This window comes from Mus musculus, chromosome 7, assembly GCF_000001635.26.
Source record: "Mus musculus strain C57BL/6J chromosome 7, GRCm38.p6 C57BL/6J".
NCBI classification, from domain to species: Eukaryota; Metazoa; Chordata; class Mammalia; order Rodentia; family Muridae; genus Mus; species Mus musculus.
The window spans coordinates 59,930,808-59,944,248 of NC_000073.6; the positions used below are offsets into that span (position 1 = coordinate 59,930,808).

The 13,441-nt window shown below is 32.4% G+C and overlaps 1 long non-coding RNA gene across 1 annotated transcript in view; it reads right to left on the reverse strand.

Moving 5' to 3' along the window:
* The window catches only part of Snhg14 (small nucleolar RNA host gene 14), a 1,177,441-nt gene that overhangs the window by 658,071 nt on the left and 505,929 nt on the right, over positions 1-13,441 (reverse strand). The window lies entirely within an intron of this gene.

Below are 13,441 nucleotides of genomic sequence, written 5' to 3' on the forward strand. Positions count from 1 at the left end.
CTCAAAATAAGTCTCTATAAAACTAATTCCCTGTCAATGGAGCTCATTTCTCTAAAATCATAAAGGAAATAAGAAACAATCACAGTGACCTAGTCGGCCATCATTGGAAAGAGAGGCCCATTGGACTTGCAAGCTTTATATGCCCCAGTACAGGGGAATGCCAGGGCCAAAAGTGGGTGTGGGTGGGTAAGGGAGTGGGGGGGAGGGTATGGGGGACTTTTGGGATAGCATTGGAAATGTAAATGAGGAAAATACCTAATAAAAATATTTTTAAAAAGAAACAATCACAGAAACTAGTTCATGGATTTTTGTAATTAAATAGTAACTCATTTACTTTGCTAAAACCTCATACTCTGTTTTAACATGTAAAACTTCACTTACTACTAAGTGCTAAGCCAACTACTCAAACAAAGAAATTATTACATTTTACCTATAGTATTTCACAAAAGCCACATAAGCAGGGACTACATTCCAAAGATTCATGCTCATCCTAAACTATACTGAAATTCATCATCCAAAAAATGAGAAGAAAATCACATGAAGGAACATGACGTGAACAAGTATTTTGCAATAAATAACTAGCTATGAATGTCTTAAATTGGAGGAAAATGTTATGAAGAACAAATATTCAAATGTTCTCAGACTTTCAATCAGTGTTAACAAAATTCTATAAGCAGCAATTACCTTTAAAGAAAGCTATAGAAAATTTAACCATAATCTTATGTTTCAATAGTGAATTTTACAGGGGCATATTAGGATAAATGAAAGCTGATTGGTGGTACCTGCTTGCAAGGCTAGTATTTGGAAGCAGAGGCAGACACATTTCTGAGTCTGATAATCAACTTGGTCTACAGAGAGAATCTGATGCCAGACAGGTCTACATAGTGTGACCTAGACAATCTTACAGAAAAAATATTAAATATAATTAAACATAATTATACCCAAAAATCTTAAAGTCAAGCATACTGGCATACATTTGGAATCTCAGCAGTTGGGAGGGAAGACAACAATTTAAATGTGGGCTACAAGGCCAGTGTATGATACATAAGGGAAAGGCAGAGTGGGTATGAGAGAATAAGGATGAATTATATCACCTGAAATATCATAATGGACGCTGTCTTTCAGTAAACAATGAATTAGTATTTAAGTATATTTACAAATTGAGAAATATCAGAAACATTAAATTTTTACTAAGATCTAAGTTCTAAAACTAGTCATTCAGGTGTCTCACAATTATTTTAAGCATCAATGGAAGCAGCAAGAATACCCCTTCACTTTCATTGTTTCACAAAATTCCCAGAAATTTTTCCCTGACAACCTCATAAATCTGGAGAAAAACCTAAAGTGTCTTCTGTGATCAACTCTCAAAATTCTCTACTACGACTTAGAAGGGTTGGGAAAGATGTAGTTGTAAACAAGTAAGAATTAGACACCAATTCACTGAACAAATACAGAAATAAAACTGAAGAGGAAAAAAAAACCACTATGATTTACAAGTTCCTCGAAATCCTATCAAACATGCATACTACTAAATGACTATAATTACATTTTTCATAATAGCATTTCTAACAAAACATAATTTTGCTTTTTACAAATGTATTATAGTATAATTCACAAAGTTTTTTTTTCACTCCTTCCTTTATCATTTTATTTTGTAAACTTTAAGCAAAATCTCTCCTTTGGAAACGACACTGTAAGATAATAGAAAGAAAATGATTCCTGTCAAGTAGGAGCTCACTGAATTTCTTTTGAAGAAAGGGGACAAAATACTACATGTAAACATGAATGTTTAAAAACTTGAAGTACGGAGTAAAAATGAAGAAATGACTAAATACCTACAATTATTTAAGGCATCTTGATCTTTCCTGTATTTTATATCTCACTGTTGTTCAATAAATCACACCCAAATATACAAAACCAGCAAAATATCCCCAAACAAAAATTTCAGGGGCTGGTGAGATGGCTTAGCAGTTAAGAGCACTGACTGCTCTTCCAAAGGTCCTGAGTTCAAATTCCCAACAACCACATGGTGGCTCATAACCATCTGTAACAAGATCTGACGCCCTCTTCTGGAGTGTCTGAAGACAACTACAGTGTACTTACATATAATAAATAAATAAATCTTTAAAAAAAGTATGTTTATAAAAAAAATTTCAACACTAGATATAAGAAGGACATGTGTGGGATCCCACAAAATATTATCAATGAAGATAATCATAAATGAATGTGAAATGTTTTAGTAAATCTGGTACTATTCAAAATTGAACTAAAAGAATCAAGTTTTACAAATGTAATATTAGTAAAATGTTAATTTTACTTAGAATAGTTCATAAGACAGCAATAAACTCAATGCATATAATAGTACCAGATTTGTTAGATACTGCTTGTGTGGCATCTTGCTGTTTCTAGACTCTTTAAAACTTTCCAAAAAGAAGAATATCCCTTCTCTTTTGAACAAACAACCCTTTTTTTTCTTTGTCATATGGTATGTTCATTTGAACAATTGTGGCCACCATAGATTCATGTTTGAATGATTGGGCCATAGAGGGTGGCCAACAATGTATGGCCTTGTTGGAGTGGGTGTGGCACTGCTGGAAAGTGTGTAACTGTGCGGCAGCCTGTAAAGTCTCCAATGCTCAAGCTACATCCAGTGTAGCACACAATCTCCTGCTACCTTCAGATCAAGATGTAGAACTCTTGACTCCTTCAGCATATTTAGCTGCATGCAGCTATGCTTCAAACCATAATGACAAAGAACTAAACCTCTGAAATGCTAAGCCAGCCCCACTGTATTTTTATAAGAGTTGCCTTGTTCATAGTGTCTCGTCATAGCAACAAAATCCAAACTAAGACAAATGGTATCTAACTTATAACACACTAGTTGCTGTTTGGGGGGAGTATTTTGTTTTGTTTTGTTTTGTTTTGTTTTGTTTTGTTTTGTTTTGTTTTGTTTTGTTGTTTTGAGATAGACAGAAACTCATTATGTTGATTTGATTGGACTCAAACTCATAGAGATATGCCTGGCTCTGCAGTGCTGGAATTAAAAGCATGTGTCATGATAACCTACTAAGTATATTCTCATCTGTCATACATCAGTAGATGTGTAGTACTGGTTGAATTTCAATACTAAACACATGAACTTGCTCAGAAAGTGAAATGAAAATAAAGTACTTTAAGGAAATGCCTACCATGGAATGTGAGAGACCTTGACAAATAAGCTTAAAAACTTATGTCAGGGTTAGGGATGTGTGTTAGTAGATTAGAGCATTTCTTTTATAGAGCACATGACATAAGTTCCCAGCACCATTGTTGGCCAGCTCACAGCTTCCCTGTACTAACTGTATTCCAGATTCAGGTGCCCTGATACCCTCTTCTGGTCTCCAGAAGCACATGTATTTTCACACACATACCCACACATAGATACAAATAATCATAATTAAAACTCAACTAAAAATTTTAAAACAGTTTAGGTCAAGAATTGCAATAAAAAGATAGGACCAAGTGACACATGAATAAAGTACCTGAAGTTAGACATAGAAGTTAAACTACAGTGTTTGCTCTAAAGATTTAAAAAACAGTATTCTTGGTGACATTGCGTCCTGCATTGTCTTACCAATGATTCATTTCTAGCCTTTCTACAATAGCTCCCAAAAGAAAATATTTAAAATACAAGAGTATAAATAGGGCTAGAACGACTCCTTTGGTAGGGACCAAATAGCAAATATAAAAGAGGATAATAAGCAGAATATGTGATTTATATTTCCAGAGTTAAATGACTATTAATTTGTAATTAAGAGCTCAAAATTTTTAGTCTTCTAAAAAAAGTAAATAAATGAAAGATAAATGAATGAAAAAGAAATTTTTGAGATATAAATCATATATTATGTGGTATAAATATTGATACTCTTTGAAAAATAGGTGCTCATTTATAAGCCACTAAGTAGAAAATAATTTATAATACATTCCTGGAAATAAGGTTCACAATTCTCTTGGCTCACTTGACAATAATATCTTCCATACACGTACTTTCTCCTAACTCTACTTATTACTGTCGGTCAGCAATAATATCATAAACTAATGTGAACAAAATTCACCTTGCCCTACTAGGACTTCTATCAAATTCTTCCTTATGTACATTCTATACTGCACTACTTCCTTGATTTCTAGCATCATATATCTTGACTCCTTTATTCACTTATTAAAATTGGTAGTTTTCATTTTGCTTGGCCTTTCATTCATTCTATTACTCAATAAATCTTAAATTTTTCAAAAAACACATATTTTTAAGCAGTGCAAAAACTATGCCTCAAAAATATTATTCAATGCATGCAAGAAGTAAAAGAAACTGCAAATGGGAATAAAATGATATTAGATTAGTTTTAGAATATTAAAAGATTATTATTATAATGCTGTGATGTTAAATATACTCAGTAATGTATTTATGCAACCAACATGGAATGCCAAAGAAAATGTCAAATAGTACACATGTAATATTCTAATATTTTTGTATCCACTCAGAGATGAATGTGATAACATTTGGCAGATAAGGGTAGGAACTATCTGGGAGAAGTAATGGGAGGAAAAACACTATCAAAGTTGTTTAATTCTTTTTTTTATTGTTTTGCTGGTTGTTTTGGTTTTGTGAGACCTGGTTTCTCTATGTAATCCCAGATGGATGGGAAGTCATTCTGTAGACTAGGTTGGCCTTGAACTTAAAACAAAACAAAACAAAACAAAACAAAACAAAACAAAACAAAAAAACAACTGCCTGCCTTTGTCTCCCGAGCGTTCAGATTAAAGACATGTGCCACGACCACCACCACCCAGATCCTAAAGGTTCTATATGGAAAATCTAAGTAACTTTTTAAAAGAACCTTGCAATATGTGAGCATATTTCTGGGCTATGATGATACAGATGACATCATCAAAGGATAATATATCTATTCAAAGGTATACTCAGATTTAAACTTGACCATTTTCTCCCTTCTCTACACAACACTTTTACATAAAACAGTGATGTAAGCTATATTTGTAAACTATGTCTTTCATTGCCATACAAAAATCTAATTACTATCCCATTACCTTTGAAATTTATTCTTAATATACCTTAATATTCACATATACCAGATTTTCCTGTTTTCAATGAGTAGATATGGAAAATCAAGGACTGAGCTTTCACATTCTACAATGCAGACAAAACAATAAAAGGGGAAACTGACATGAGGAAGATATACAAAGGAATGACTGATTTCTCAACTCCTTCATGCTAAAGTATCCATGGTAGTGCTTCAAGCAGCTTTTCCTCTTCTTATATCAACTGTCACTAGATCTTGTATATGCTTATGATCACAAGTAAATCATACACTGATTAATACAAACTATTATTTCTCTCTCTAAACTATCAGGAGCTAAATTCTTACTTTAAAAGTTTTTGTTAAGGGATTAATATAATAGCAGTCTCTCAAAATCTCTTTTCCTCTCTCTCTCTCTGTCTCTCTCTGTTTGTTTCTCTCTGACACATACACACACAAACACCCACACACAAAATCAATAAACCAATCTTATCCAATATAGCAATGAGTAAGTGATGTCAAATTTTCCCAGGTTTTAATGTTTTGGTTTTTATTATTTTTTAATAAATAGTATGGCTAGACATCCCAGTTATATATGAATCTCATGGAATTCCTTTCTTTGCCTCTACACATTAAGATAACAGGTATGTGCTAACCTGTCTGGCTGTTAACTCAGTTTTGAAGAACCTTGTAACACCTAGCAACATGGTAAGGTCGTATCTCAAAACAAAAACAAAAACAAAACAACCTAAAAATAGCACAGACAAATGACTAGGTGATATAGTTCAAGAACCTGAAAAAATATGAATAAGTCACAATGGACTGTAAGAAAAATAAAAGCAAAAATAATATTTAAAAAATACACATATTTAATTTTACAGTATAAAAATAAAGCAGAAATTAATGAAACATGAAAAAAATATAATGGGTCAATGAATCATTAAGCTGAATTTTTGAAATGATGAACAAATTTAATGGACACAATTAACAAAAAGAAGAAAGTGATGGCCTAAATAACTAGAATCAGATATGATCAAGGAAACAAAACAAACATTTAAAAAGTCAAAAATAATAATATAAGGGAACACTTTAAAAATATATGTTCCATTATGTCAGAACTTAAAATCTAGATCTAAAAGAACTGGGTGAATTTATAATTTTTCCAATCTACCAAAGTTGAACCAAGAGTTATCTTCTTAACAAACTGGAAATACTCTATTAAAGAAACAGTAGAATAAAGCCTTCTGATAATAAGAGATATGGGAGGATTTAGAAGAGGGAAAACTGTTATCAAAATGTATTACATAAAAATAAATAAACAAAAAGTTTAAAAAGCCCTGGCTCAGATTTATTCATACAAGAGTTCTACCAGATGCTCACTGAAAATGTGCTGTCAAATTTGCTTATAGTATTCAAAAATAGAAACACAAGGAACATTTAAATTGATAGGGTTAAAGTTTGATTAAAAAGAAATCTATATTTTCAAATGGTCATTGTATGTAATGTTTATTTAGAAAGAACTTCAACATTGGAGAAAGTTGACACATTGAATTAAACTAATGATCATCCATTTTGGGACAATAAGCATTTAGACTTGACATGATTTATTGAAGATAACACACATTTATTCTGAAGTTTTTCTATGACAAATATATGTCCGCCATCCTTTTACAAGGAAAAACCCAGAAGCTGAGGGCTCTTGAAATCTAAAAGGTGTTATTTCCAAGAAATTCAATGCTATGAATAACCAAAATAGTCTACAGGGTTGATTCAAATTAAGTAATATGAAAGCGACATGGCTTTTGCAAATTCTGTTTTATCCCACAGAATAAAACACGACTAAACCAACTAATGAAATGTAAATATGAGCAATGCATATGACATACTTTTAAACTAGTCATAGTGCATCTGATATTCTTAAATTTTATTCTGCTTTCTTTTATAGATATTTTCTCACAAAATATATGATAATTATATTTCTCCTCCCTCTAATTATGTTTCATCACCACTCCTTTTCTTAAATGTAACCACCCCTTTCTTTCTTTCTTTTATTAGAAAAGAAATGGGAATCTAGAGGATAACTATATAATATCATATAATCCTTACCAAAATACTATAATATATTATAACATATTACATTATAATATATTATAATATAGTTAATATTATAGTTCAACAAGACAATCAACATTTCTTATATTTTAAGCCAAGATTAAAGGAACATAAGCACACTTATGTGGTTATAAAATAACCACAGAAAAATTTTGGCCAGTGTGAACTGCATATCTTAAATGAAAACAAAGTTCTGTGACATGTATAAACAGAAATAAGATGAGAAGACTAGAGAGGGAAAGAGTAATGGGAATAATAAGTGAAATGAATGCAGAGCATAAGTCAGATTATATAAAAAAGCATGTGGTTCTATAATTACATCAAAATTAAATATAAAGAAAAGCTTGTTACCATAGTGTATACTTAAGCAATTTATGAAAAAATGCAAACATTGAGACAAGGTATCACTATGCAACCTTTGCTGTATCACTAGGTAAACTTAGCAAAATTTGGAAACTTTACGTTGCTTCTACAACTGAAAATCTATTTAGTTTTATAAAATCATGGCCATTAAGCATTTAAAATTAGTCTTAATTTAGGCTTTAAAATATTATTTCACCTATTAGATTGGCTGTTATGTACAAAGCCATTGAAACTTAGTATAAACAAAACTATGAAAATTAGCACTATATTACACCACTGCTCTGGCTTAACCCAGAAAACATATGCAGGTAACTTCACAATATTGACAGAAACCAAAGACATATACAGATGATGATTTAATATTACCATACTTGGAAAACTATTATATAAGCAGGAACTCAAAAATATTATCATAGTTAAATAATTATACACATCATCAACAGCATCACAAGCAGCAGCAAACATATTTTTGTAAACTCCATAAACCACGATGATAGATTAAATGGAAAAATCATTAATACAAAGATCTTCCATCTAAAATCTCCATGTACATTTATATAAACATAAGAAAGTTACTGACAAGTATATATACCATGAAAGTTTATCCCTTATCATAAGCTGCTATGGAACTGGAATAGCAGATTAGCAATTAATGACCACAGAATTATTTGATCACAATAGATGTTGATATTATAATGAACTAAAACATCTAATTTTAAAATAGTTAATATGACAGTCCTTTAATACATCTCTTCATATAATAGGGACCTCCTGCCATCAAATTATTTTTGATGCTACTTCATAACTATGCTTTTCTATTGTTATGAATTGTAATGTAAAATATCTGTGCTTTCCAATGGTCTTAAGTGATCCTAGTCAAAGGTGTATTTGACCCACAAAGGGGTTGGGACCCATAGGTTGAGAATCACTCATGTAGAGCATTCAGAAACTTGTACAAGAAAAGATACTCTTTCTGTACCTTCTAATCCTAAATCTACCAAAGATTGTCTGGATGAAACTAGACCTACACAACTGACTACAGGTTAGACAACTATCTGCTAAAATACAAATATAACCCAAGATTTGTGTATTGCAACTATTTCTGGGGGCATGGTTTAATGATTAGCCTTAATTGTTCTTGTACTACAAGAACAGATTCCTAGTTTCAAAAATATGGTCTGTAAATCTAGTGTTTTTAAAAAGTTTTGTGGCCCTTAACACAAACTGACAAGTTGTAGTGGTGTCTGATTAATCATAAGCAATCTGACCCCAGAAAATGTAAATATGAAAGACTAATTGAAATACACTAATTTAATCTTGCAATTAAAACAAGAAAAACAACACTGCATACAAAATAAATGAGCATTATAAAAAGAATCCAGGATGCACCTCAGGATATCACTAAAATGTAATAATAATATAATGAGTAAGGCGATATGGATTGTACTACAAATTTATGAGATTAAAAATAATCTGTGAAGTGTTCTGTTGTCAGCTATATTCTGTCTTACACATAACCTGGGTTCCAGTGATCCAACTGGAGTTCCCAGTTGGCTTTTTCCATTGAGCCTTCTTACTGACACCTATTAAGTAATGTGTAAGGAAACAATTCAAGCATTCAAAATAAAATTAGTATATAATCCTGAATTTCATTTCTGACTTCTACAGACACCTGACACAAACATACACACATACAGACATATATATCCAGACACTTTAAAATTCTTACCAATTATTTTCACTCTTACAATTATTAAAACCAGTTGAGAAAGGCAGTCGTTTTCAAATGAACTGGTGACTTATCTAGAAACACACAACTAATATTGAAAATAATCACTACTTCACATTACTTAGTTTAAGGAGATTAACATAAAAAACCCACATTACACAGAAAACTAAAAATCACTTTGAAACATTGAGATTTCACTCACACCTGAAAAGTGATATCAAAAAAATATGATGCCACACATTCTACAATATAGCATCACTATGTCTCTCCTTATCAGTGCAAGGACAACATTTCTCAACCCACTCAGTTACAAGGGCATCAAAGTCTCCAGTAGTCATATTGGAGAAAAAGCAAACCATAGAGACTCATATTGCTCCACTAGACAGAGACCATAATATCAGCAAAAATAGCACCAGAGCATCTTCTCTAAAGAACACCACTGTACCAAACAATCTTCTTTAGGGCCTGCCTAAAATCTGAGTTTCTTATTCAAAGGAGGAAGAAGATATCTCACAAACGATAACAAAACTGATATAGAGGGAGATTCAATTAGTCAGAAAATGTTGCTATAATCTGAAGTATCATAAAAATGTTTATATACATTAGCTATGCAACCCACTTAGAAAAGTTTCTCCCATTTGCAAATTAAAATATGAATAAAAGATAATAAGCAACAAACAATATGAGAGTTCAAGATATACTCAAAACAGAAGTATTGAACATTTTGGGCAATTACTTGCCAAGAGCAGGTCATTTCTATTCCTTGGAAATCTTCTATAGAAGTTGTGAGATAATAAAGGTAAAATAATACTCCAGAAACAATAAATATATAATGGTATTTGGGAGATGCTGTAGATGAAACCTTCAGAAAGGCATATTTGATGTGTATCTGAAGATATTCACCACCTAGGAGAGTACATAGAAGTAGACTTTAAGTGAAAAAAGTAACGTTACCAGTTTTCCAATAAATAAATATCCTCAAGATTTTACAAGAATTTCACTGAAGCAGCATCTAGTTCTGAAGGCAATGACAAATAATATAAAAAAATGACTGCTATAATTTTCCTCATTTATTTCTTATTTTACATATTTTATATGCTATTTAATCACTTTAATTTTTTAACCTAGTATTTTCAATATAGGATCCTTAGATTCTATATCCTATCAACTAATAGATTAAAATATGTACTATATTCAATAATTTATTATGGAAATATTTTTTTAAAAATCCAAATCCTAACATCAGGGAGTCAACAGCAGAAAGATTACTTATTGCTTGCAACCTATAGTGAACTCCCTCTATTGGAAGAAAAAAAAGAGAGAGAAAATAAATATCTATTGTATCTGAAGTCCTAAAAGCTTCTTGCACAACCTTTGCAGTGATTTGAAGAATAATATCTTCTGCCAACTGCCATGCTTCTCACCATCTAAGACCCTAATGAATGGTTTATTTTAAAGTAGGTTTACTCATGGTGTTTTGTCACAGAAATTAAAATGCAACTAAAACAGAAGTTGGTACCAAGAGTAAAGTATTGCTATGATAGTCCTTAGCACACTGTGTTTTGAAAGTATATGTAAAAATTTAAGACTTTGGACTTGGAAAGCAGTTGGATGCTGTAAGCAGGGTTTAACAAGCCATTCTAGCAGAAATTTGGAAGATAGTAGTGCTGAAGGCAATGTGAGCTATGGAGCCTTATCAAAAGCTTACACAGTGGAAACAATATTAGCAACTAGGCTAGATACCATCTCATGTTATTTTGGCAATCAATTTGGTTATTTTCCCTTTCTCATAAGAATCTTCCTGTGGGCCAAGAAGTGGGAGTGGTGGGTAGAGGGGTGGGGGGAAGGGCATGGGGGACTTTTGGGATAGCATTGGAAATGTAAATGAAGAAAATACCTTAAAAAAAAGAATCTTCCTGTGGCTAAATTAAAACAAAATTAGATTAATTTCTTTGCTAGAAGAGTTTTCAGGACAGCCTAGCATGGGTTCTGTCACTTGGTTATTAGTGATTACTCTAGTACAGGTCTATAATGAGAAAAAACAAGCAAGACAAAAAATTAAAATAAAAACATAGTGTGAAGAGAAAAAGAACACCAAAAATTTAATATTGGAACTAAGGCTTGTACTGAAAAGGTAAGGAGAGTCATGGAGGAATGGAATAAAGGGTGTGATACCCCCAGGGTCTACCAAGCTAATCCTGCAACTTGTGAAAGAAAAAGGCCAAGAAATTTTCCATTCCTAGGAAGCAAAAACAAATAAAAATGTGTGCAAATATAATTCAAAGAATGGGTCAGACTTTATATCAAGCAAGTAGCTGAAGTAGGTTTTGTAGAAGATATGGTTGTGGCTTTAGAATCATGGAGAATACAGGAATAAATTGGTCAGAGTCTTCCTTCTTTGTTATGGAAAGCAACTGATGCCAGGCTCAAGGTACTGTAGTCCCTGCAGTTCTGAGAGGCCATGGCGTGAAACTGTGAAAGTGAGACCACAGGATATTAAAGGTGCCAGAACAGTCATGGGCTGTCTGTCAAGCAGGGCTGCAGGCATGGAGTGAAACTAGACCAAGAGAAAGAAGTATGCTTTATTCAACAAAACTTGGAAGAGAAAGGCATGTAAGCACTGTGGTATAAGACATGGAATTATAGGAAATGTACTTTGCTGGGTTTCACTCTTACTCTGATCCAGTATTTTCTTACTATGCTTTCATTTCTCTACTTCTGTAAAGATAATAAACAATTTCTGGAACTGTGTATTGGAAGCATATAACATACTTTTTGAATTTTATAAGCTTTATAATTAAAAGAATGCCTTGATTTTCATATGAAACTTTGGACTTTTAATGTGTTAACACTGTCAAAGTCTATGAAGTGATTTGAAGTAGGAGTAAATTTTGAATTTTCATATAACCAGAAGCTTTTGTGGGCCAGAGAATGCAGGAGTTTAAGCAAGAATGGTGTCTGTAAGTTCACATATTTGAATTCTTGATTCGTGATAATTCCACTGGGCAAGAATAAGAGCTTTACCACAATTTTTGAGCTAAATCTGAAGCAATCTTTATTAAATACTGGCCAGCATATCACAGAAAAATACATTATGGAGGAATTTTAAAGGTAAAACCCACAAAAGACTGTACAATTCCTGCCTTTGTCCAATTAGGGGAAAGCATACATCTAGATGTACTTTCTGCCTCACTACCTCCTGCCTACATGTGATCAAGTATATGCTGTATAGTTGGGAAAACCAATACTGTTTATAGAACCAAAAAAGCATATGGCTTGTTATCATGCATAAACAACAGCCTTAAGCATTCCAAGAATTTATCTGTCCTTGAATAAGTGGGGCTTTACTTGTTAGAAACATTTTATAGATTTATCAAGCAGAGTAATTTAAAGTTAATTATAACTTTATCCATTACATGCTCAGTTGGTGGAACTGTTTAGAAAATATTGGGATGTATGCCTTTTTGGAGAAGGTGTGTCACTGGTGGTAGGCTTCTATGTTTCAAAACTCTTAGTCATTCTGAGATACCTCTCTGCATTTTTGCTAGTGCATTCAGATATCAAATCTCAGCTACTGCTCTAGTACCATGCCTGCCTGCTTGCTGCCAAGTTTCATTCCAGAATAATCATGCACTAACCCTCTGAACTGTAAATCCTCAGTAAATTATTGCCATTATAAGTTCCACTGGTCATGGTAGTTTATTCACAGCAACTGAAAAGCGTAAATCCCTAAGGGTAAGAAAGTGTTTTTATTTCAAGTATCAAACTCATGACATGCTATCCTATAATAACAAAATTACTTTTACTAAAATATAGTTGATCAATATATTGGCCACAGTGTACGTTTATAAAGAAAAAATTGAACAGTTGAGGCATAAATATTTTGTTTTATTTTATTGAGACTGGTTGTTTTGGGTGTCTTGGAACTCTGTAGCCCAGGGTTGCCTTGAACTCAGTGATCCAAGAATGCTGTAAGAGTATTGGGATTAAAGACATGTGCCTACACTTCCTGCTATGTAATTACTATAAACAATGTAGACAAATAAATATAATAATATATGCCTTCATGATCTTTCCTATAGCAGGTGTTTATTTGGTGTTTGCTGTTAAAAGAGGTGAGTAAAAAGAAATTAAAGCATGTTTTAAAGTACATGAAGGGTGTATT